The sequence below is a fragment of the Sapajus apella genome, unplaced genomic scaffold (assembly GCF_009761245.1).
Source record: "Sapajus apella isolate SASKATOON/1434 unplaced genomic scaffold, GSC_monkey_1.0 scaffold24, whole genome shotgun sequence".
Lineage (NCBI taxonomy): Eukaryota > Metazoa > Chordata > Mammalia > Primates > Cebidae > Sapajus > Sapajus apella.
The window spans coordinates 18,940,153-18,966,226 of NW_022436964.1; the positions used below are offsets into that span (position 1 = coordinate 18,940,153).

General features: G+C 40.5%; 1 long non-coding RNA gene across 1 annotated transcript; it reads right to left on the reverse strand.

Annotated features, from left to right (window-relative positions):
- Nucleotides 1-9,132: 9,132 nt before the first annotated feature.
- On the reverse strand, nucleotides 9,133-10,153 carry LOC116559854. Its single transcript, XR_004272658.1, has 2 exons — nucleotides 9,370-10,153; nucleotides 9,133-9,238 (listed from the first exon to the last, which is right to left on the reverse strand). It is a non-coding gene; the product is annotated as an uncharacterized LOC116559854 (long non-coding RNA).
- Nucleotides 10,154-26,074: the final 15,921 nt, after the last annotated feature.

Here is a 26,074-nt window from a genome sequence, read left to right on the forward strand (position 1 = left end):
TAAAAGCTGGTGTGATTAGAGAGTCTACATTTGTTAAGGGCAAAGATAATGGGCTATAGATTGTATTCTAGGGAGGCCTAGCAAAGGAGCGACATGTAAATGAGCTCAGTACAACCTACACAACAGGCAATTTGTCTCTGGGCACTTCTCACCTGCTCTACAAGCTGGCTTTTCCCCAGCACCAATCCTGAGATCTTGTTTTTGCTTTCAAACAACTGTCTAGCTAATTCCCACCAACTCTAAAACAGCAAAGGGGCTGGCTGGCAACACCCCAAGTGGTGATGCTCCTAGAGTCTATTCACATTGTGGAGCAAGAGGAGAGGGGGAGGTGGAGAAGTCCAGAAAAAAAGAACTTGCCTGCGGCCTTGCAGGGTCATCAGCATCTGTGAAGGGGCCTAAGGCAGCTCCATCTCACTGTCATCATCACAGGACAATAGGGAGATAAGGGGACTATGTATGCTACAATGAAAGGGACCCTAGCGATGACTTGAGACCTCAGTTAAATTTAAAAGAACAAATCAAGACAGTACTGTCATTTTAGAAAAGCTGCTGACTGTTCATCTAAACTTTATAGTTTACCCTACCCCTATCTCAACTCTGCCAGACCCCAGAAATTCAGCAGGGATTTAAGACTTTGATTATGGAGAAAATATTAATAATCATGCTATAATAACAAATAACTATTGAACATTTACTATGCTTCAAGCACTGTGTTACAACTTTAAATGAACTTGGGTATATTATCAGCATCACCATCAATTCTGAGATGCAAAAACTACCTCAGAAAGGTGAACAGTTCTGTCCTGGATGAAATAGGAGGAATGGGTGGGACCAAGATGGCAGGCAGGCAGCCCCATGACAGGGCTGTGTTGTAAACCACTGTGGGAGGGGCAGAAAGAGAGGAGGCAGGGGAACAGTGATTGTGAGGCAGCCACACCTGAGTGCTAATTCTATGCCAGCCTCTTCGCTAGCATAACTAACAGCATAACAACTTAAGACAATTTGTTTCATCATCAATTCCCATTTTACACATGAGGAAAAGGAGGTTTTCAAAGGATTACATGACCCCCAGCGGATAATGCTGGAGCTAGCATTAGAATCCAGACAGATGCTCAAATGACATTTGACTTAATATTCTTGCTGCTGCCAGGAAGAGGCACCTACAGAGCAGTCTCGCTGGAAAAGTGAACTTTGAGGATCTTTTAACTTCTAGTAGGATGAGGAAAGTTTTTCTTTCTTTCTCACTTTGTTTGATACTTTTTTTTTTTTTTTGAGATGGAGTTTCACTCTTGTTGCCCAGGCTGGAGCACACTAGAGCGATCTCGGCTCACTGCAACCTCTGCCTCCCAGCTTTAAGCGATTCTCCTACCTCAGACTCCAGAATAGCTGGGATTACAGGCACGTGCCACCATGCCTGGCTAATTTTTTGTATTTTTAGTAGAGACGGGGTTTCACTATGTTGGCTAGGATGGTTTCGATCTCCTGACCTTGTGATCCGCCCTCCCAAAGTGCTGAGATTACAGGCGTGAGCTACCGTGCTCGGGCTTGTTTGATGTTTGATGTTTGTTTTCCTTAAAAAGCATGCAAAGTGGGCAAGTAAATGTCCTCAAACACTACAACTTAATCTTGAATAGAGATGGCTTAAGAGCATAGAGAGAAAGTAGACCAATTAATCTTCCTCACTTATCACAAGTCTAATTGCTAGGGAGTAATAAGACCAAAGAAAGCCAAAAATGGAAATATGTAAAAACAAAAACAAGACTGTTCTTTAGTTACATATTTTTCACAGACTAAATCAAGTCTTTCTCCCCACAGCAAGTACCATCTACACAACATGAGTCTTAAATCTCAGATGCTTCTGGGAGTCTATTACCCATCATATTATTTCCTTGGTATTTGGTCAAAGTGAGAAGGGATGATGAAAATTTTGGCAGGCTTTATACAAGGCTGATCAATATTTTTCATTTCCCCATCTATGTATTACTACAATTCACAGCTGAGAGGACAAGTTAACCAGATACAGCACAGGAGAGAACGCCAAGCAGATACTCAAGTCAAGGCAAAGAGAGAAGGAAAAAATTAATGGAAAGAAGCTGAAGGAAGAATGGTTAAAAGCAGCAAAACTAGCCAGGCATCATGGTTCACACCTGTAATCCCAACAGTTTGGGAGGCCAAAGCGGGCGGATTGCTTATGCCCAGGAATTCAAGACCAGCCTAGGCAAGGAGGCGAAACCCTGTCTCTACAATTAAGCAGGAATGGCGGTGTACACCTGTAGTCCCAGCTACTTGGAGCACTGAAGAGAGAAGACTGCCTGAGCCCAGGAGGTAAAGGCTGCAGTGAGTCATGTTAGTGCCACTGCCTCCAGCCTGGGTGACAGCGAGACCTTGTCTCAAGGAAAAGAAAAAAAAAGCAGCAGCAGCAAAATAACAAGAAGCTCATAAAAAGCATCTAAATTCATCACTGTACATATAATTAAGGTGGTGGACCCAGTCTAGCCAGGGCCAGAGGGTCCCCACATACCTCCAGCACTAGCCCAGCATCATCAATCTCATTATCTGTGTCGCTATCAAGGATGACAGAGGTTTCAGGTCCCAGACTCAACACAAAGAGAGGACCTAGAAGAGAACCTTGGAACTGTGGCCAATTTCAACATGCCTCCCACTAAGATCTGTCTTGGCAGGCAACAAGTTGATGTTGACACCTCAGGCTCTAGGTTCCCTGGCACTGCTAAGTTTTGGTGCCTTGCTTCTTGGGTCCTCACTTACCCTTAGGGACCGGAAAACTGACAATAATGGGACAAAGCTGTGCAGATCTAGGGACACAGCCACCTTTTAAGTCAGTTAGATAGCTAACCTTCATCTACCTCCAAGCTTGCCCTGATGGGTTAGGATGAGGAGACTGTATCCCAGCCCATTAATTGTGTCTTCAACAAAATTAAGCAGAGCTTGGAGATGGTGTAGATTGAAGAACATCAAAATCAAACCATCACATAGCTAGAAAATCAAAAAAACAGCCAGGAGGCCAGGGTTAGATATGTAGACATTAAAACCCATCTTAAAAAAAAAAAAAGAGAGAGAGAACCATAAAGAATGAAATCAGGAATGCTGAAGACCCAAGTCAGGTTTCCTGGAAAGGAAATGGGATTTAGGAGCAGTCATTAATTCTGCTAAAGTCTCCTGCACTTGATTCTTCCTCACAAGTTTATCCCATGGCACATCAAATCTACTTATTTTTCCATACAATCTGGGTAAGAGTAGATATTGATTAAATTTGCTTGTGGACTATCTGCTGCTCCCATTTAACACAGCGCCCCCACCACCATCCAATAAATTATTACCTAAAGCAAGAAGACAGCCTCCCATGAGGCTCTCGGTGACACAGCTGTGCAAAGAGCCATCAGATGAATGTTTTGGATTCATGAGATATTTAATAGGGCCAGAGGAAGAGAATGGGGCCTGAGCATCATAAAAGGACTTTAATTGGATTTGTTATGTTTCCTTTCGTTAAAAAAATAAAATTGGGGGTATAAACTGTTAATTAAAACTTTAACATGGCATTGCTATTTCTAAAAAATATGTCAAAATAAAAAAATAAAAGGATGATGAGACTGAAGGCAAAGAAGTGGGGGAGAGAGTGGGTAGGACTAGAGGGGGAAATGAGACAGAGCGAGTGAGACTGATAAAGAAAGAGAGGAAACTTCCATTTGAAAGGCTCTGTGAGGCACTTAGTAAACCCCACTGTGAAATGATATGGAACCCAGCTCTGTCAGAGGTTTTAAGTACCCAAACTAAGGGATGAACAAAGATAAAGTTCTAGAAGCCACAAATACAGAGACAGGTATATTCTGTGGATATATTCTTTGGATACAGGGAAGGATGCAGAGAAGTCCTTCCAGGAAGTACTACTAGAGGCTCCAAAGGAGGAAGAGAATTATAGTCTATGGGTAAATTCCACTGATGTTCCCAGAATTCCAGGGACCTGGTCACCACCAGAACCTCCTATCAGACACTTTCAAAGCAGTTATATAGTTCAGTAAGGAAATGTTATTCTGGTTTTAAAATAGGAGCCAGTGTAGAAAGAGAATTCTCTTTACAGTTAAATTCCGAATTTGTCAGAAAATCGACCTTTTGTATGATGGAGTACCTATACTGCATTTACATCTCTGAAACCTAAGTATGGGCAATAAGCAAACATACCACCTAGTGGCAGGCTACCTGTTATGCTAGAAACAAAATCCATTCCCTTTTGATATAAAAAAGGGAATGAGTCTTTTCCTCATAAGACTTCAATATCCAGTAGTAAAACTACCAGCTTATAAACTTTGCAGTGTTAGAGAGAAGAAAAAAATCAAAATATGTATTTCTTTTCATTAACTGAATACTAGGGAATGGAGAAGACTTTATAACTACAGGAAGAATACAGCCTCTCATTCATCCCAGCTGTTTAATTTAATCAATTGGAAGTCTCTAATTGCATTGTGTCTTTTCAGATACTTAAATCCACTTATTGGGAGAAGAAGACTTTAGATGGTTAAAGTCACATTTGGTTGAATTTCTTTAGAAGACATAATCTCTTAGTGCAGAAAGAGATTGTCTGAAACAATCCACTGACAGACTCCCTCCCAGTACTTCTGAAGGCTGTCAGAGGACAAAGCAATCATACACAGTGGGGCTGATTCCTATAAGCCACATATGATAAAAACAGAAAAAGATTAGCCTCTTCATCAGGTAGTCACACTTTAGTCCCTGGAGAAGGTGGAATTTTACCACAACATCTGGCCAGCAGAAAATGACCACGATTGAAGAAAATGTATTTACCCATCCCTTCCTGGAAGAGAAGGTAATTCAAAGTAGCAAAGAAAAAAATGACACATTTCAAAACAATAAGGGGACAAAAAAATCTGTTCAAGGTCAAAGAAGGAATATCAGAACCTAACGGTCATTCAAGATATGCCTTCAATGAGTTTGTGGTTGTATTTAAGCATCAGAAACGTTTTTAATTTGGGGAAGGAGAGATGAAATTTAACAAAGTAAGTAGTAGACAGTTAAGAAGTGTCTGTATATGGGGCTGGTTTGAGTGTAAACACCAGCCTCCCTCTATAAGTAACAGATTACTGGCCGGGCATGGTGACTCATGCCTGTAATCCTAGCACTTTGGGAGGCAGAGGCAGGCAAATCACCTGAGGTCTGGAGTTAACGACCAACTTGGCCAACATGGTGAAATCCCATCTCCGGTAAAAATACAAAAAATGACCTGGGTGTGGTGGCTCATGCCTGTAATCCCAGCTACTCGAAAGGCTGAGGCAGAAAAATCGCTTGAACCTGGGAGGCAGAGGTTGCAGTGAGCCAAGATTAGGCCATTGCACTCCAGCCTGGGTGATAGAGTGAGACTCCATCTCATAAATAAATAAATAAAACACTACTTTTGTTACTCACCACACCCCCCAAAAAGGAGAAATTCTTGACCATGGAAAAATGTGATTTCTGGAAAGCTGCTTTTAAAAGACAAAAATCTTGCCAAGTTGTACTACCCTATTATAATAACTCACCACTGTTCTATTTCTACCTTTTTATAAAAGGACAGAACTTACACATGTTTATATATTTAAAAAAACATTACAGAAGGTACACTTTTTCCATCTTGAGATAAAATTGAACCCCTAATCCCACATTCATGGGGAGTCCCAAATGGTTAGTAAATTCTCTAGGGGCTCATGTTCTCCCAGTCATTCCCAGTTCTGATTCTCTGTTTCTGCTTAACTCCCCTCCACACTCAGCTCTCACTTCCTACATCCTCCTCTGGTCTCTTTACAGAGTCCCAATCTATTTAAAAAGCCTCTTTTCCTAATTTTCCTAAAGCATCACTTACTCATGGCAGGGGGTCTATGATATATTTTATAGAAGGTCTGAAGCCATAATGGGGATTATATTACAGCAGCCTACAGATCCCAATTAAACAAAATAACTGGTTTTATGCTGCTTAAATGAGTGAGAAATTATATAAAATTGTATGCCTAGTCTTTTTGGGAGGTGGAAAGGAAGGGTCTTGCTCTGTTACCCAGGTTGGAGTGCAGTGATGCTATCACAGCTCACCACAGCCTTGAATTCCTGGGCTCACCAAGCCTCCCACCCCAGCCTCCCAAAGTGCTGAGATTACAAGCATGAGCCACTGCACCCAGCCTGTGTGCATATTTGATTGTGTTAATGTTACCCACTAGGAGGCAAAAAGAAGGAAATATACATAAGTGTGAACAGTGGTTATCTTAATTAAATTATTGTTCATTTTTCTCTTCCTACATCTTCTTTGATGTACTTGCCTCTCTCCATGTCAAGGTGGGCGACCTCTTCTAGCCCCCATACCTTTGGGTTTCCTTTTCATATTTATAAGAGAATGTCATCTCCGCCCAGCTTAGTGAACTGTTGCAAGCCTGTGGCTTTGGGCTTTCCCATCTGCTGAGAAGAGTTGCGTTCCAGGTACTCATCAGAGATGACATCTAACTCTGTGCTGCTTAATATTTTGCAAAACTTCAGTTGAAAATAAAAAATATAATGGAAGATTGCCTGGAGGTTCTTTCCCTTTATAGAATTATGCTTTGGCAAAATGCCAAGAATGAGGGACGTTATACAAAGAGGTCCGTTGCAATTCAGTCACAGTCACTGCAGGGCATTTGAGGAACTTGGTCATCAATAACTCAAAATACTTTTTATGAGAAACTGAGAAAACTCACTTCTGTTCTTAATACTAGGGACAACTAAGCTCTTCCTAAAAAACTTCATTTTTTAAAAATCACATAACAAAATGGGATTTTCCTCTTTGCCTTACTCACTGGGAAGCCTAGAGTCAAATTTTTATTACATAGGCATACATTTTCCATACTTACCTTTGCCATATTTATCCTTCCCCTTAGTCCTAATTTATTTTATATACTTATCTTTTTATTGTCTTAAAGTTTGATGAACCAAGACAGTTATAAGAAAAGCACTTGCCTGGAGAGAGATCCAAGATGGCTGATCACTAGCAGCTCAGGATTGTAGCTCCCAGTGAAAGCGCAGAGAACGAGAGGACGCCACACTTTCAGATGAATTTTTGTTGCTCACGCACCAGGAGATTCCCAGCAGAGGAGGCCCACGGGTCGCCAGCGCGACTCCTGTGGCCAGCGAGGCGGTTTTGCCGCTGCCTTGGTGCGGTGGTTCTTGGTGCAGAGTCAGAAAAGCACCATCAATCTTAACGCCACTATTCAGGCTGGCGCAGTGGGTTGCTCAGATTTTAGCGCTGGGAATCAACAAGTTGGACGTCCACTCAGAAACCCAATTATAAAGACAGTAATTATAAAGATCACAGATGGATAAATCTATAACGAAGGGAAGAAACCAGCCTAAAAAGGCTGAGAATACCCAAAATCATAACACCTCTCCCTCTACAGGGGATCACAGTTCCTCATCGGCAACGGAACAAGGCCTGATGGAGAATGAGTGTGTTCCATTAACAGAAGCAGGCTTCAAAAGGTGGATGATAAATTTCTGTGAATTAAAATAACTTGTTCTAACCCAATGCAAAGAAACTAAGAACTTTGAAAAAAGGTTTGATGAAATGTTAACAAGAATACACAATTTAGAGAGGAATATAAGTGAATTAATGGAGCTGAAAAACACAACACGAGAACTTCGCTAAGCATGCACAAGTTTTAACAGCCGAATTCATCAAGCAGAAGAAAGGATATCAGAGGTCGAAGACCAACTTAATGAAATAAAACAAGAAGACAAGATTAGAGAAAAAAGGATAAAAAGGAACGAGCAAAGTCTCCAAGAAATATGGGACTATGTGAAAAGACCTAATCTATGTTTGATAGGTGTACCTGAATGTGACAAAGAGAATCAATCCAAGCTGGAAAATACGCTTCAGGACATTATTCAGGAAAACTTTCCCAACCTAGCAAGGCAGGACAATATTCAACTCCAGGTAATACAGAGAACACCACAAAGATATTCCTTAAGAAGACCAACTTCAAGGCACATAATCGCCAGATTCACCAGGGTTGAAATGAAAGAGAAAATACTGAGGGCAGCCAGAGAGAAAGGTCAGGTTACCCATAAAGGGAAGCCTATCAGACTCACAGCAGATCTCTCAGCAGAAACCCTACAAGCCAGAAGAGAGTGGGGGCCAATCTTCAATATCCTTAAAGAAAAGAACTTTCAACCCAGAATTTTACATCCAGCCAAACTAAGCTTCATAAGCGAAGGAAAAATAAAATCTTTTGTGAAAAAGCAAGCACTCAGAGATTTCATCACCACCAGGCCTGCTTTACAAGAGCTTCTCAAAGAACCACTACACGTAGAAAGGAACAACCAGTATCAGCCTTTCTAAAAAATACCAAAAAGTAAAGAGCATCAACATAATCAAGAATTTCCATCTAATTTACAACTAATGGGCAAAACAGCTAACATTAAATGACAGTACTAAACTCATATATATTATTATTAATTCTAAATTTAAGTCGACTAAATCCCCCAATCCAAAGACACAGACAGGCAAAAAAAAAAAGCCAAAACCCATCAGTATGCTGCATCCAGACCCATCTCACATGCAAGGATACACAAAGACTCAAAACAAAGGGATGGAGAAAGATTTACCAACCAAATGGAGAGCAAAAATAAATAAATAAATAAATAAATAAATAAATAAATAAATAAAAAGCAGGAGTTGCAATTTTTGCCTCTGATAAAATAGACTTCAAAGCAACAAAGATCATAAGAAGCAAAGAAGGATATTACATAATGATAAAAGGATCAATGCAACAAGAAGAGCTAAAGATCCTAAATATATATGCACCCAATACAGGAATACCCAGATATATAAGACTTATAAACAGACTTAGACTCCCACACAATAATAGTGGGAGACTTCAACATCAATATTATATAGATCAATGAGACAGAAAATTAACAACGATATCCAGGATTTGAACTCAGATCTGGAACAAGTAAACTTAATTAACATTTATAGAACTCTCCACTTTAAATACACAAAACATACACTCTTATCAGTACCACATCACACCTATTTACAGGTTTAAATGAATTATTGGTTGGTTGCTTGTTTGTTACTTTCTTCCCTCATTTTTTTTTTTCATGTCTCTATTATGAAGCACAATTATAGGTATACCCATTTTTTAGACTGCATTCTAGCCCAGGCAATAAAGCAATACCCCCGTTCTCTCTCCCTCTTCCTCTTCCTCTCCTTCATTTTTTTTTATCCTTTCTTTCTTTCTTTCTTTTTTTAAAAAAAGAAAAGCACTTGCCCTACTGTTATAAAGGAAAACAAATTTGAACAACTGCTCATAGAATGATAGAGAGACATATGATTAGAACTTTCTTCCACTCTTCAGTAAACAAGACAGCCAGTGTCTTCTTTGGCAAAGCAACACTGATCAACGAAAAGAAGAATAGTTCAATATTTTTTCTATGAATCCTGGGCTGTTTTCCATAAGAAAGCTGGATCTCTTTAAGAAATTCTGAGCTGGAAAGATGTTTTCATTAAACCTATTCCAACAGTTTTTCCTCTGTGGTTTGTCCTGGGAAAATGTGTTTGCATGAGTGTACCTGGTTGCTTGTTTTGTATCAGCAAAAGGACACCTTAATATTCACTCTTTAGGAAAGCATGTATATAAGGAAGAATCACATGAATTTCTGTTCCAGGGCCCTCCAGAGTAGTAATAGGTTCTAGCTCTGCTTAGCTGGAGATAAGTCACATGAGACAGAAAACCTGGAATTTCATGGCAGAGCTTTTGTATACCTCCTGTTGTGTAAAAGTTACTGTGTGATCATCATATTGCCTCTTTGGAACTCAGTAGGAAGTATTAAAAGCACGTAATTTTAAGTATTAGCGGTTAGAGAAAAGATGTTTGCTGTCATGTTTAAGACATTCCCTTCAACATAATCCAGAGATGACTTGTTTTTCCTTCCTCAATAACTTTCTAGAAAAACTCTCATCCTTCTTTACTGAAATGGAGCTGTACATTGTCTCAGGACTGTTCTGTAGAGCCTCAGTTGTCACTAATGCCCTTCCCCACAAACATAAGCCCCCTGTTATTAAAAAGTCAAAAAGTAACAGATGCTGGCAAGATTATGGAGAAAAAGGAAGTCTTATATACTGTTTGTGGGAGTGTAAATTAGTTCAACCATTGTGGAAGACAGCATCATGATTCCTCAAAGAAATAAAGACAGAAATACCATTCATCCCAGCCATCCCATTACTGGGTATATACCTAAAGGCATATAAATAATTATATTATAAAAACACGTGCATGTGTATCTTCACTGCAACACTATTCACAATAGCAAAGATATGGAATCAACCTAAATGCCCAACAATGATAGACTGGATAAAGAAAATGTGTTACATATACACTACGGAATACTATGCAGCCATGAAAAAGAATGAGATCATGTCCTTTGCAGGGACATGGATGGAGCTGGAGGCCATCATCCTCAGCAAACTAAGGCAGGAACAGAAAACCAAATACTGCATGCTGTCATGAGTAAGTGCAAGCTAAATGATGAGAACACATGGACACATAGAGAGAAACAAGAGACAATGGAGCTGATCAGATGGTAGAAGTTGGGAGGAGATAGAAGATCAGGAAAAATAACTAATGGGTACTAGGTTTAATGCCTAGGTGATGAATAATCTGTACAACAAATTCCCTTGACATAAGTTTACATATGTAACAAAACTGTACATGTATCCCTGAACTTAAAAGTTTAAAAAAGCCCTCAAAAGATGACTGTATGACTGTAAGCAACAATAGTTAAGATGCTGGAGTTAACTAAGGTCTTACTATGTGCCTGGAACATAGTAATGCAAAGCTCTTTATTAAGATCTCATTGTGCTTCACCACCAGCCTTCTAAGTAGGTGCTGTGGTCTGAGTGTTTGTGTCCCTTACAAATTCCTAAGCTGAATTGTAATTACCAACATGATGGTATTAGAAGATGGGGCATCTGGGAGGTGATGAGATCATGAGGGACTAGAGCCTTTGTAAGAGGTCTGAGGAAGCTGGTTTTTTCCTTCTACCATATGAGGATGTTGCCTAGAAGTTGCCAGCCACAAGGAACAGGCCCACACCAGACGCCAAATCTGCTGGCACCTTTGATCTTGGGCTTCCCAGCCTCCAGAATTATCAGCAATAAATTTCTATTGTTTATGGATTATCCCATTTAACATATTTTGTTAGAGCAGTGGCAAGGCACTAAGATACTAGGTCTATCTCCATTTTAATGTTTAGCCTCAGACCACTGAGTAACTTGTCCACGGTCAGACAGCTATGAGATGACAGAAACAGGATTCAAACCCAGATCTGTCCAACTCTCAAATATATGCTCTTAAACATGATGTCATTGGGACTCCATTTGTCCAGATGAGCAGAAAGTCTAAATCCTCTTTTCATGGCTTGCTCACCCCAATAGAGATAAGAAGTTCTAGGTACTTGCTCATGGGCAGAGGGTCTGCCAGTCCTGCTTTCTCCAATTTATCCCCTAGAGCCAGAACTTAGTCATGCTTCTTTGATCTCCAGAGGACCATAATAGCTTCCAAAAGAAGATAGTTGCTTTAGAAAACAAAATGATTCAAGAAACCTGGTGTCCCATGAAGTTTAAAATGGTCTTCCATTGGCTAACCCTGACATCACTAAAATGCAGGGTTACCTCCAGCTATGTCCAAAACAGTTTAAGTGAGGCTGGGCCTCTACCCCAGAGTTTCTTATGACAATGTTAGCATTCCCAGAGGGTGTCTTGGAAATATGAGGGCACATTTTAGTTGTCACAATGACTGAAGGCTTTGTGTTGCTGACTTTTAGAGGGCCAGGATTCTAGACATCCTGCAAAGCAGTGGCATATCCTACACATCAGGAAAAATGGTCTACAGGAGGCTGAGTCAGGAGAATCACTTGAGGTCAGGAGTTCAAGACCATCCTAGGCAACATAGCAAGACCTTGTCTCTATAAGTAATAAAACCTTAGCCAGGCACAGTGATGCATGCCTGTAGTCCCAGCTACTCAGGAGGCTGAGGAAGGAGGATGACTGGGAGCTCAGAAGTTAAGACTTCAGTAAGTTATGATCATTCCACTGCACTCCAGCCTGAGCAAAACAGCAAGACCCTGAAAAAAAAAAAGGTCTATATGCCTCACATACCCAAAGATGTTCCAACAGGCGTCAAGAGTTTCCTCCTTATTTATAATTATCTGAGCAAAGATTTGATTTTGTCTTATGTATAAGCAAAAATTACTTTGTTATAATTTTACTATAACTGAATTTTCCAGGAATGCAGCCAGTATGTCTAGAAAAGGGAAGGTTGTTATGTATTTAAGCTGAACATCACCAACTGTGGCTCACCATTTCGGAAAATCCATATCACTAACAGCCACACTACTTGTGATATGACAGTGTCCATTCTATTCTACTATACCAGTATCATATGGATATGCTTGCCTATAGGTAGCCACATTGACGAAGATCCTACATGTGCGATATCTGACCACTGTATATTGTCTCTGATGTGGTTTGGCCATGCTGCTTTTTTATAAATTGTTTTCCTTCATATTTCCTTTATATTATACTAAGAATATTATTTTGATTATTTTTGGTTGATTAAATATGTATATATATCTTATCTATGATTTTCATTTCAGGACAGGGAAAGGGCATTTCAAGATATTTCTTACCTGAAGGGGCAACTGATATTATTGGGAATCACTCTACTCTCCTGCCTAACAGAGTACAAACCTCTATCTAGGTAATGTGGATCTTCAGGTTAAAAAAAATGAGCTTCTTTGCTCAGTGTTATCTCAGCTCAGGGTGCTCTATGCCAAAAGTGATTTGGGCTACCAGCTGCCATCTTTTTAGATTCACATGCCCAAGCCACTTGCTTAAAGCAGAATCCTTCACTTTTTGGAACAAGGCAGGATCCAATGCCATTGCTAACATCCAGCACAACTCTGTGTATCCACATAGGCACTTTAATATAGTGACCTTTTCATCGTCCTATGGTATTGGATCACCGAGCCCATTCAAGGGTTTCTGTAATCTGAAATTACAAGGAGAGGAGGTCGAAAGATTTTGGTCCCTTCCCTCCCAGGAGGGCCATTTAAGTCATTAGGCAAGTTTACATACCTCTATCCTGCTTTCTTTCCTACAATTTAAAATTCTTAATATCTATACACTGTCCCAGTGAAAACCTCACTGTACACTCCACCAATACTACTGATAGTCACTTTAGACATTCATTCTTTCTTTGGATCCAGATGAAATGCTATAAAAGGCCAGAGGCTGAGCAAGAATTATTTCCTTTCCCCAACTGAAGAAAGTAAGGCTCAGAAGGAGTTAAGGGACTTTGGCAAGGACATAGAGCTTGTGAATAACAGAGCCTGGACAAAAACCTTAGCTTTTGAATCCAAATGCCAGGGTCACACCATATTAAGGTGATGAAAAATTTTGCAAAGCCATTTTAGAGTCAAACAAGTTCCTTCTACAACACTGCTTTGAAAGTTTTTTCTTTCTTTCTTAAGCAAGGTAACTAGAGTCATCCTCTAGACAAGCAGAAAAAATATTACTTACAATTTAGATGGCACTTTATGCTGAATATGGGCCAAAAACCCTTCTAACACACAACTCATGGACACTTTATACCCAAACTCCCAGCTGTTACTTGCTCAGCTGCTTATTAATGGGACATGCCAACATAGCTTTACATCTTGTCTGGGGCCTGCAGACTTCATATTGAAATTCTCAAACATATCCACCTTATGAGTCCCTGCATTCCTGAACTCAAGGTCCTGCAGAACCTGAGGAAAAGCCAGAAGTTTAAAGAGTGCACTTTTTAGTATGTTTTCCTGATCATAATGAGGGAGCTAAGGTCTCTTCATGCTCTGAAATCCTATGTTGCTTTGATAAGGGCCACTCTTCCTTTCCCTTATCAAAAACTGGGCATCCACCAGTCTCCTCTCTGGCACCTCTGAACTCTGGAGAGCAAGCCAGTGCTCTCCTGAGCACCTCTGAGAGCTCACCCAGACCCGAGAACTACATGCAGCTCTGTAAAGGAGAGTGGCTACAGGCTTCTGGGACCTGAAAAACTGGTACTCACTACAACCAATGGGAGCATCTTCAGGTTGAACACAGGACAGACATGGGTATCCTGCCTCTGCAATGCCTACTCATCAGAGGTTATATGTTACGACTGGTGCTTGATCTACATGGTCTATGTCAATGAACAAATACCATAGATTTATATGTGGTGCTTTAAATTACACACAGTGGACGCTTACTGTTAACTTCTTTCCATGAAACAACTTTAGAACAAGGTAAGTGTCTCGTGTATCTGGTCCAAGACTCTGTACTGCCACGTTACAAGAGGATCACAGTACAAAGTGTCATGTCTCTGAGAGCTTCATGCTATGTACTCCAAAGGACACAACTTCATCAAGGCTTTAAACATTTTCGGTCTGAGCTCTGATTGCAGCAGAATTTCAGTGGTTACGGGAACATGATAAGTATAGTCTGGATACAGATTACCCTCGTGAGTCACTTAAGGGGTGCTTTAAGTGCGTGCATGCTGGGGCTCCAACTGTGGGCTCCGTGGTTATGGTCCCAAACATTACAAATGTCAATGCACTTGAAGAAAAGGTTAAAAATAACAAAGGAAGACAAAATTACATGGCAAAAAGAGTAATGCTTCTGTGATCTCCAACCTTATTGAACATGACGACATGTATATAATGACAAAAATTCCACAGATCTACTCCCACATGATTCTAGAGATCAAGACCAAAGGAAACACAGGACTGTAGCAGGTATTTCTTGATGAGAAAAGAGAACATCATTTTTGGGGAGAAAGGGGAGTTTTTATGGGGGCAGGAGTTTCCAAGTACCCACACCAAGGGATTGATTTAGGCTCTGGAAGGAAAGACACTGAAAATTTTTCAGCAAAAGTAATGTGTATAACAACAACAACAAAAAGACAAAGCTGAGAAGATGAATTTGGTAGTGAAATTATAAGCAGATGTCACAAAACATCACAGTCTCTTATTTAATCCATATAAACCAAGAACTCCCACTAAACTCCCAAGAAGATTTTTTTTTAATTAACCAGTGAGTATCTGGGGAGAACAATACAAAGATCCTCCATACCCCAAATCCAGATAACCACATGAAAGGCACAGTCAACTTGCTACTTTGGTTGTAAAACCAAATATGTACACTGCCAAGTCTAGATACAGCACAAGTACCTATAACTGAGCAAGATTTAAATGGCCAGTAACATCTCCTACCAGAGATACTTTGATGATTAAGAAAATGAAGATTCTGATGATGACCAGAGGCTGGGGGAGGTGGGGAGGGTGGGAATCAAAGTTGTTGATCAAAGGGAATAAAGAATCAAACAGAAGGAACAGATTTTGAGATCTATTGCACAACAAAGTGACTACAATCAATAATCATGTACTTTATATTTCAAAATAACTAGGAGGGTGAATTTCAAATGTCTCACCATAAAACATAATAGGTAAGTGAGGTGATAGATATGTTAATTAGGTTAAGTTAATCATGTCACACATTGTATAAATATATCAAAACATCACATTGTACTCCATAAATATATTCAATTATTATTTGTCAATTAGAATAATATTAATAATACATTTTAAAAATATACAAAAAAAGAAAAAAGATTCTAATAGAGGAGCTGTTCTATCTGACAGTATATCAGACCTCTTAGTACAAACTGAAGCCAATTCATATCAGAGACAAAGGAAATGGGAAAAGAATTTGATCTGATGAATAGTTCCTGTTTTCACCTTCAATTTCCAAATAATCCTTCTTGCAATATTTCCGGTAATTTCTCCAATGAATTGTCTCCTGAAGTGAACTTGATTAGAGGAAATGATATTAGATCTACAAGGCACAGTTCCATTTCTCTTCATATTCTATAAATTTTCTTCCATGGGCAGAACCTCCCAAGATTTCTTAAGAGAGCCAAACAGAAGACAGGATGGAGGGTAGGGGAGGGGGGCCAGAATTAAAAAAAGAAAATACATGCAGCTTTAGTGGATATGACTTAAATTTATTTGGAAAAATAAAACACAGAAAAAGAAGTTATAACTGATGCAAATTATAACTATTGCTTTATTTTTCCTTCTAGTTACTAACAGAATTTCTAACTGCCATACTTTGCTACAAGATCCTAATCAAAACAACAGAGGGAAAAAGGACGTTTCATTTCCCTCTTTAGGGGGTCCTCTAAGACTGCAAGTTTTACCTGTGGTGATCCAATTTGGTGCTAAGTCATGCTAACACACATACGACTTGGTATCTCTTATTTTGCTCTCAGTTTATTTTTGCCTTGCTCCACAAACTGATGTTAGATGAAGGCCAGTCCTAAGAATGCCATTGTCAAGAAGAAAAATGAGCTATAAAAATTTATGGTATGCCTGTTTAAAGTATAAGACATGGAGTTCATCAAGAGATCTCACTTAGACTTCATCTAGCCACATTAAATATCAATGCCATCTTTCTGTATGTGAGGCTTAGAATAATCAGGAGACACTTTGCATAAACTCAGTGAGGAAGCTGATCTGTGCCTGAGCTCCTCCAAACTGCTGAAAAGGGATTATTCTCCTCAGAATTCATCTGTAGCCTCCTCCCAGGGAATACTGATGTCATATTGGCAAAATACTTTGAACCTACTCAGAAGAAAGGCAACACACAAACTCAAGACATTCTTCTCACGCTATGTAAGACACAGCGATTTTTTTTTGTTTCACATTTAGAAAACTGTCCTCTAGCCAAGCAAGGTCTGTGATGAAATCACTGCAAAGGAAAGACAAGATCTCCCATGACCTTCGTGTATCTTTTGTTGCTTGTTTTGAGGAGTCTTTTTAAAAAATATTTGTACTGATATGAATACTCGACATATTAATAGGGTGCATGTGATATTTTGTTATGTGCATAAACTATGCAATGGTTCAGTCAGGGTATTTGGGGTACTCATCACCTCAAATATTTATTATTACTACACGTTGGGAACATTTCAAGTTATCTGGTTTTAGCTATTTTGGAATACATAATACATTCTTGTTAACTGTGGTCGCTTTACTATCAAACCTTAGAGCTTATTCCTTGTATCTGTCTGTGTATCTATATCCATTAGCCTCTCTTCATTGTCCCCCTTGCCACGCCACACCCTTCCTAGCCTCAGCTATTTGTCATTCTACTCTGTCTCCATGAGACCAACTTTTTTAGCTCCCACATGAGAGTAAGAACATGAGATATTTGTCTTTCTGTTCCTGGCTTATTTCACTCAGGATAATGATCTCTAGTTCCATCCATGTTGCTGCAAATGACATAAACTTACTCTCTTTTGTAGCTGAATGGGATTCCATTGTGTAACTATACCACATTTTCTTTGCCCATTCATCCATTGATGGGCGCTTAGGTCAACTGCATATCTTTGCTAATGTGAATAGCTCTGCAATAAGTATGCAAGTGTAGGTATCCCTTTCGTAGACTGACTTCGTTTCTTTTGGATAAATACCCAGTAATGAAATTGCTGGATAGTATGGTAGTTCTGTTTTTAGTTTATTGGGAAACTCCATACTATTTTCCATAGTGGCTGTACTAATTTACATTCCCACCAACACCATAAGAGTTCCTTTTTCTTCATATCCTTGCCAGCATCTGTCATTTTGTTTTGAGCAGTCTTTATGCCAGCCAACTAACTCTCTATCTCTTCTTTGTCCTTTCTTGCAGTCCCTGGCAAATGAGAGGAAGGAAGGGAACAAGGAATATAAACAGAGAAAACTAAAGAATGATCCATCCTTCTTGTAGTCACTTACTCCCTGAAAGGTGCCTAGAGTTCACTGAGGAAGCTGATTAAAAGATGTCTTCCCATATTCCAATTCAATTCCACAAATATAGTAAGCCCTTCAAGTATTTAAGCCATGATTTTTGCCTTTACAATATTTACTTCTCATAGCAGGAAAGTAGCAAGTGTTTATTGCAAAGAAGGACACTATTCATATTGTGGTGTTCTCAGTAACAATTGTGGTATTATGGCTAAGAATGCAAAAAGCAAATATTAGAGTCAATGGCAGTCTCAGGTATGTCTCATTCCCCAAGTTTCCCCTCCCAATCCCAACATTCCCCCTCTCCACCTCTACCTACAATGAGACCTCTCTGACTGGTGCTTCCAAATGACCTTTCATTATCTTCTTCCCGAAGCAAACCCAAGTCAAATTAGGAAGGAGGGCTGATTTGGGTCATTAACCATCAATTGTCTTTCAATCTGGTCAAGAACCATGACCAGTTCTTCAACTATACAAGGAAACATTTCCAAAAGGGTAAAACTTCTCATTTCCCTCACATGCAAACATTGTCCATTCAGAAAAACAATGAGGCCCTGAAAACTGCTGTGATAAACATGCCTTCTGAGAGAGTTCAATGTCTCCTGGGGGGTGGCGGGAGACAGAAAAATAGAATTCCAATTACTACCAGGTCTTAAATCTGTTCCCACCGTGGTGGTTTGGCAAAAAAACCACAGCCTACTTCCTGTTATCCTATCACAAGAACAGCTGAAAATCATTATATCTTTTTTTTTTTTTTTTCCGAGACAGAGTCTCACTCTGTCTCCCAGGCTAGAGTGCAATGGAGTGATCTCAGCTCACTGAAACCTCTGCCTCCAGGGTTCAAGCCATTCTCCTCTTCGGCCTCCCAAGTAGTTGGTACTATAGGTGCCCACCACCACACCTGGCTAATTTTTGTATTTTTAGTAGAGTCAGGGTTTCACCATGTTGGTCAGGCTGGTCTCGAAATCCTGACCTCAGGTGACCCACTCATCTTGGTCTCCCAAAGTGCTGGGATTACAGGCATGAGCTACCGCGCCCAGCCAAATCACTCTTTATGTTCAAAAACATACTTTCTCTCTCACACAACTCATTCAAGGGCTCCTTTAAGATCTCAGTGGAAGTCCCAGCTTCTGTTAAAAGTGCTTCTCCAATTACAATAGAATCCCCTTAACTCTTTGATCTGTCTATCCATTTATTCCAGACTTTTGACTCTAGGAATCATTAAGTGGTCTTTCCTATTTTAGATGGCAAACTCTGTCATGCCTGATAATTGAGTGGCCACTCGATAAATGAATGCTATAGTGCTCTGAGAGATAATACTCTTCTACTGGCAGCAAATCCAAGAAAAACTTCCTGAGAAAAAAGGACTGTCAATTACCACTTAACAAGCCTGAGGTTTGGCTCCTGCAGAAAAAGCAAACAAAACAATAACAACTCACCCCCCAGAGCAGCCACATTGCTATCCGGTTGCTACCCTCCAGTCACCTGGCATACTGTGGGTCCTACAGAAGGTGCTGGACAAGTCCTTATTGGTAGATTGATTTGTAAAGGCATGAGATCGGTGATATGTCATCCATCACCTGATAGGTAGACGCCCGCTGGGTTCCAAACAGTCTAGCTGTGCCCAGCTTCTGACCTCCCATGGTCCTTGGCTCCTTAACAGCTGACAAATCTAGCTGGATGTGAGATGCTGGGCCAGGAGCAGGATGCACAAAGCAAGGACTGGAGGCTGTTTTGGAACCCTGGAAAGAATTTGCATTTGTTTCTCCTGCCACAGACACCGCAACATCCCTGCCTCTCTAAGGGTACATTCTCATTCAAAATCTATAACACAGCTCTCCCTCTATACCCAGTGGCCACAGCCTCAGGCTTGACACTGAGTAAGTTACAATTGGAAGGCACATTAGACTCACCTGGAGAGATAAAAATGTTCATGCCCAGGCCCCACTGCCAGACATGTTATTCAACTGGCCTAGAGTAGAGCTGTTCCTGTGTTGATATTCTTAAAAGCTCTCCAGGAGACTTTAATATACAGTCAGGGTTAAGGACCACAGCCTTACATCGTTCAAATCCTGGGCCTACCTGTAATTGCTTTTCCCGCACACTGAAGCTGCTCATTTATTATATGCCAGACACTGTTCTAAATGCTTTATTCTAAAGGCATCCAACCCTCACAAGAAGTGGGTGCTCTTCCTACCCCTATTTTTCAGGTGAAAAACTTGAGGCATAAAGAGAGGCTAAATAATTTGCTTAAGATTTCAGAGGGTCAGAGCCAGACTTTGAAGTGAGGAAGACTCACCACTCCAGCACCCACTCTATTAACCATTAACCAATACTTCCTCTCTGCATTCATTCAACACACAAAGGCTTTCCGGTACCGTGAGTGCCCTCTAGATTCTATACAGACACAATCACCTTTTCAGATAATCATATTTTTAAATACTCATATGCAAACAAATTGTCTCTTGATCAAAAACCTTCCACGGCTTACTAAATGTTTTTGGGATAAAAATACAAACAATATACAAATGCCTTCCTTCATTGTTCTTGCCTCTCCAGTATCTCCTCTAGGCTCTATCCTCCAACAATTCCGAGTTTCCTGCAGTTTTTACATCTACCATATAACCCTAAAGCCAGCCTCAAAAAACTGGGTCTCCCCTCCACTCTCCAGATATGGTCATTATCAACATGAGAACTCCTCATAAATGTGTTTCTAAAATGATGTAGAGATGCTAGGACATAACCCTTCCAAAGAGCCAGGCTGGAAGGAAGCATATTCATTCAGAAACTCAACACTGCCAGGAATGTGAGCAGCAGTATAATATGAATTTAAACCTCTTTACATAACCAACTAAGAAAACATTAAATGAATAAACTACCTACTTCCACAAAATGCTTAAAAGTTCAAAAATGAAATATCACGGTGAAATGGTAATACCTAAAGAACTTGCTGCATCACTCTAACTTGCAGGTGAAAATACTTATGTCCTAATAAGCAATCTATGGTTATCTAGTTCAGCAGAGGCCACAATGCCTCTAATTCCACAGAAACCCCCATTGTAAGACCGTTTTAAATGCTATAGCACTATATTCCAAAACCTCCTATAAATTATATTTATGACAAATGAGAACAATCAAATTTTGGGTGAGTCATAGGAATTATCAGAGCTTTCAAAAATAAATGTCCAGTATTTCATCCCTGCATTGAAAACCAAAGGAAAAAAAACTCAACCCTACAAAACAAAGAACTCTGGTGAGTCCACAATGCAGCCTAGAATGTGTCCTAGATTTACCAATTTCAACTTAAAATGTACACTACGTGTGATTTACTTTACATCTCCCAGGTCTGTAAATCTACCCTTTACCTCCTCTGACACCGCATTCATATCTGTCATTGACTGGACAAAACCCAGTTTGTCCTCGTGAAACAGAACATCTTTCTATTAGGCCACCCAAGTCCTAAGTGATGTCCTTCCACACAACCCATATGAAAACCGCGCATATACAGAGCCATCTGACTTCTCCTAAGCCTAGCTCAGAATGTCTCAACTGTGGCACCATTGACATTTTAGACTGAATAACTCACTGTGGGGCCCTGTCCTGTGGACTGCGGGATGTTCAGCAGCATCCCTGGCCTCTACCCAGGAGATACCAATAGTACATCTCCCCCAGGCAAGACAATGAAAAGTGTCTCAAGACATTGACAAACATTTATTGGGTGCTAAAATTGCTCCCAGTTGATAACCATTTGTCTAGCCTCATATTCAACCCATTTGGAGTTTCACTCCAACCAGAAACTATTTTTACCACATTTGGCCACATTTTTACTTTCTGAAATTGTTCAGAAGCAGTCTTTAGGCCAGGCGTGGGGACTCACGCCTGTAATCCCAGCAGTTTGGGAGGCCATGGCAGGCGGATCATGAGGTCAAGAGTTTAAGGAGTTCACCACCAACACAGCGAAACCCCGTCTCTACAAAAATACAAAACAATTAGCCGGGCATGGTGGCATGCATCTGTAATCCCAGCTACCCAAAGGCTGAGGCAGAAGAATCGCTTGAAGTGGGGAGGTGGAAGCTGCAGTGAGCCGAGATCATGCCATTGTACTCCAGCCTGGGTGACAGAGAGAGACTCCGTATCAAACAAACAAAAGCATTCTGTAAAATTGTCCTTAGCCTTGGAATTTCAAAACCTTGTTCTTACTAGATTGTACCCTCAATCAGGTTTCATTTATACTAAGTCCACATTAAGCCCTGATTTGCAATGGGGAGTTGATTTGGCCAGGTGACACAAAAATGCAGTTGTTCAAAACCGTTCTTACTACCACTGCCTGTGTTCCTTTTCTGAATGCTCTCCAGTAGGGATTAGCCATGCAGTTTCCACTGGGAGGCAGAGTTTTGCCTATTGCTTTCCAGTAAGTGCATTCGAGCCCTCAAAACGGCACCTCTGTCAGGTAGCAACTAAGGGAAAACTCAATCTAAACTGACTTCAGCAACAAAGGGAATTTTTTGGCTCAGGCAAAAAATGGCAGCTTTTGAAACAAGCTGACCTGGGCTTAGGCTTACAGATTCGAGTGCCATATATTTCAATTTCCTCTTCTCCATGAGTCAGTTTCCTCTTTTAACTAGCTTCCTTCAGGATGGCAAAATGGCAGTAGCAGTTCTGGCCTTGAGTCCACACATCTCATTACTTAGAAGATAGAGCCTTTCTAACCAAGCAAAAGCCCTGAGCTTCATCATAACTGAGTCAGCTTCTGTAATGTGCTCAGGGCTGAAGCATACAATCAATGCAAACAGAGGAAGGCCATAGGTGACTGGCTGAGGCCCTTAAACGAATCCCAGTGGCTGAGGGGGAGAGTAATGTCAATGTGTTTAGAACAGTGGTTCTCAGGGTACACTCCCGGACCAGTGGCATTAACATCATCTGGGAACTTCCTGAAAATGCAAATTCTTGGGCCTTTCTTGATTCAGAAACTCTGGAGGTGGGGCCCAGCAACCTATGTTTCAACAAGCCTTTCAAGTGATTCTGATGGAAGCTAAAATTTGTGACCCACTGATTTTGACCATCAGGTCCTATTCATGGAGCTTAGCAGGAGTGAATCCCACTCATTTCCCTGGGCTGGCACACAATTAGAAAGTGATGGAATGGAGGCCTGAGAAGTTACCATCAAAACATTTCAGAAAGGGGTGGCTCCAGAAGGGCATAGCTCATTTCACTTCCTACTTTCTATGCTGAGGCTGTGGGGTAGAAATCACAGTGATGAGTACTACGAACTAGCAAATTGGTTTGAAGATTATTTTTGATGCCAGTATTATTGGTCTAAGGACCTTGAAGAAAAATGACAAGCATCAACCTTAACATTTTCTATGGGTCCTAACCTACTCCCTTAGTAGAAATTTGACAAATTAATGTACACAAATACGACAGAAGTAAACCTACTTAGCAATTAAAACCACATTGAAGAAGACATTCTCTAAAACAGTTCCTTAATCATGACTAATTCTAAGAATCAACTGGAATAGGGTTACATATACAGATTCCTGGGCTCTACCCTAGACCAGCTGAATCCCTCATCAAGGGAGGGGCCTAAGAGTCTGTAGTTTAACAGGCATTGCCAGTGATTCACATGGATTATACATGTTTGGAAAATACTTCAGAGATAAAGCCCAAAAACCCAGGCGAAAAATCTCATGGAGGAATTACTTGAATGCTTCTGACTAATCAAACCACAGTTTCTTCCTTTTGTTTTCTATTTTTATTTTTTTCGAGACAGGGTCTCCCTGTGTCAACCAGGCAGCAGTGCAATGGCATGATCACAGCTCACTGCTGCCTCACCCTCCAGGGCTCAAGCAATTCTCCTGTCTCAGGCTCCCCTCCATCCCCAGTAGCTGAAACTACAGGTGTGTGCCAACACATCCAGCTAGTTTTTTGTATTTTTTGTGGGGATTGCCATGTTGCCCATGCTGGTCTTGCACTCCTGAGCTCAAGTGATTTTCCTGCCTCAGCCTCTCAAAGTGTTGGTATTACAGGCGTAAGCCACTGCACCCGGCCTCCTCTCTTTTCTTTAATGCACTCCCTTACTACTGGGGCCTCTAACTAACGTTTCTTCCTCTAGTCTGTCCCTATTCCACACGCTAAACGTGTTGCTTTTCATACCATTGTCAGAGTAAAAGAAACTTGATATCAGGACTCTGATCAAAATCTGTCACTAGTCCTTACCATGGCTCATAGGATAAAATTCAAAGCCTTAGCATGACACTCTAGACTCCAGCTAATCTAGTCCTTGCCTTTCTTCTTCAACCTTACCTCACATCGTTAGTCCACTTGAACCCCACCCTTGAACCACCCTGAATTCCTTCCATTGCCTTGAATACATGCTGCTCCTTTGTGCCCCCTGCTCATCATGGTTTTCCTTCCTTCTTCCCTGATGTATCAGTCAGGCTATTACCAGGTTATGCCAAGGTAACAAAATCTCGGTAGATGAAGATGACAGCGATTTACAACTCTCTCACCTGGTCTATGTTAGGGGTGGGCAATTTTTTTTTTTAATTTTTCTAAAGGGCCAGGTGGTAAATATTTTAGGCTTCGTGAGCAAGTTACGGTCTCTGTTGCACACTATCCCTCTTCTTTGTAAAACTCTTTTAAAATGTAAAGATCGTTCTTATTTATAGGCCATACAAAAACAGGTGTCTGGCTAGACTTGGCCCGTGAGTCCTAGTTTGCTAACCTCTAACTATTGCAAAAGACACATAGACAGCAGGAACTACTCACATGGGTAGTTCTAAATGAATCTAATCACTCAGAGACCTGGACTAACATGGCAGCCACCTCTTAAACGTTTGCTGGCACCATGCAGACAAAAAGAGAGTCTCACATAAGCAATGAAATGCTCCAGTCTGGAAATGGCACCCTATAACACAGGCTCACAAAGAATTAGCCAAGGTTAGTCTTTTGACCCCATCCAACCACAAGGGGGTCAGGATGTTCAATCCTACCATATGTCCAGAAGTAGGGAGAACTCCGATTACTGGGTGAAAATGATATATTAAAAAAAAGCTCAAACGCTCTGTCAAGCCTTTTCTGATACCCTGATCCTGCAGCCAGAATAGCTGCTTCTTCCTTGCAATCTTATAGCACTTTAAGCATCTCTTAATCAGGGTGCTACAACTGCCCACTTGCCTGCCTCCTCTACCAGACGCTGAGCTTCCTAGACAAGAACTTCTATCTGCCCACTACTTTGTACAGTGCCTGCTAGTCAGGGATGCTCAATACGTGTTGCTTCAACAAATAAATGAATGTGGTGGTTGTAGGAGTGAATGGGATCCTCTTTGCATTTACCTGAAGGCATCGGGAATTCGGCAGTGTCAAATTCTCTGAATCCAGTTAGTTCAACCACTTCAATCTCCACTTAGGATCATTTAGCTCAGTTAGTTAAACCACTTCAATCTCCACTTATCATCAATTTATCTTTTCAGTTATTAGTTACTTTCTATCATAATCAAATGCATTTCTCCATACAACCTTTTTCTTCTAATAAACACCTTGCAGAGAGCTGGTCCTTGAGGCCACTGAGCAATCTGATATCAAGTGGGTTGGTTTTGTTTTCAGTTTACAGGTTGGAAGGCAGGCACAAAGAGGCACAGTGATTTTTCCCAAGTTACACAGTCAATCAGAGATGGAGCCAAAAGTTATGCTTTCTTCTGAGTCAACAAAAAAGCCACAAAATTGAACATAGAGCTGCAGCTACGTTCACCGAAAGTTTACTTATATCCCTTGGCAAATTAGAAAATACTCACGCATGTTTTTCAAAGATAAGTCTTATACCATATCAATGTTTAGCTTGTAGTGTTCACATTTCTCTGAGTAAAATAGTAAAAAGAAGTCACATGACTGTTTATTAACGCTGCCCCTTTTGGTATTGATTCTACTTATCCCCTGTACTCCTTTCCTCTTCTGTAAAGTGACACCTCCCCGTCAGAACCCTGAGAATATGAAAGACATTGTGCACTGAGGTTTTCTCATTACATCTCAATACCCATTAGGTGAATAACACTGGCATGCATCTACACTACTAAATATCATAAAAACAAATTTTAGTTGTTTCACATGAAGGCTGCCTGGCAGCTGCAGTTTGTATCAACTATGTAACCACAGGGTAGGCAAAATAGCATTCAAAATGAGCTATAGT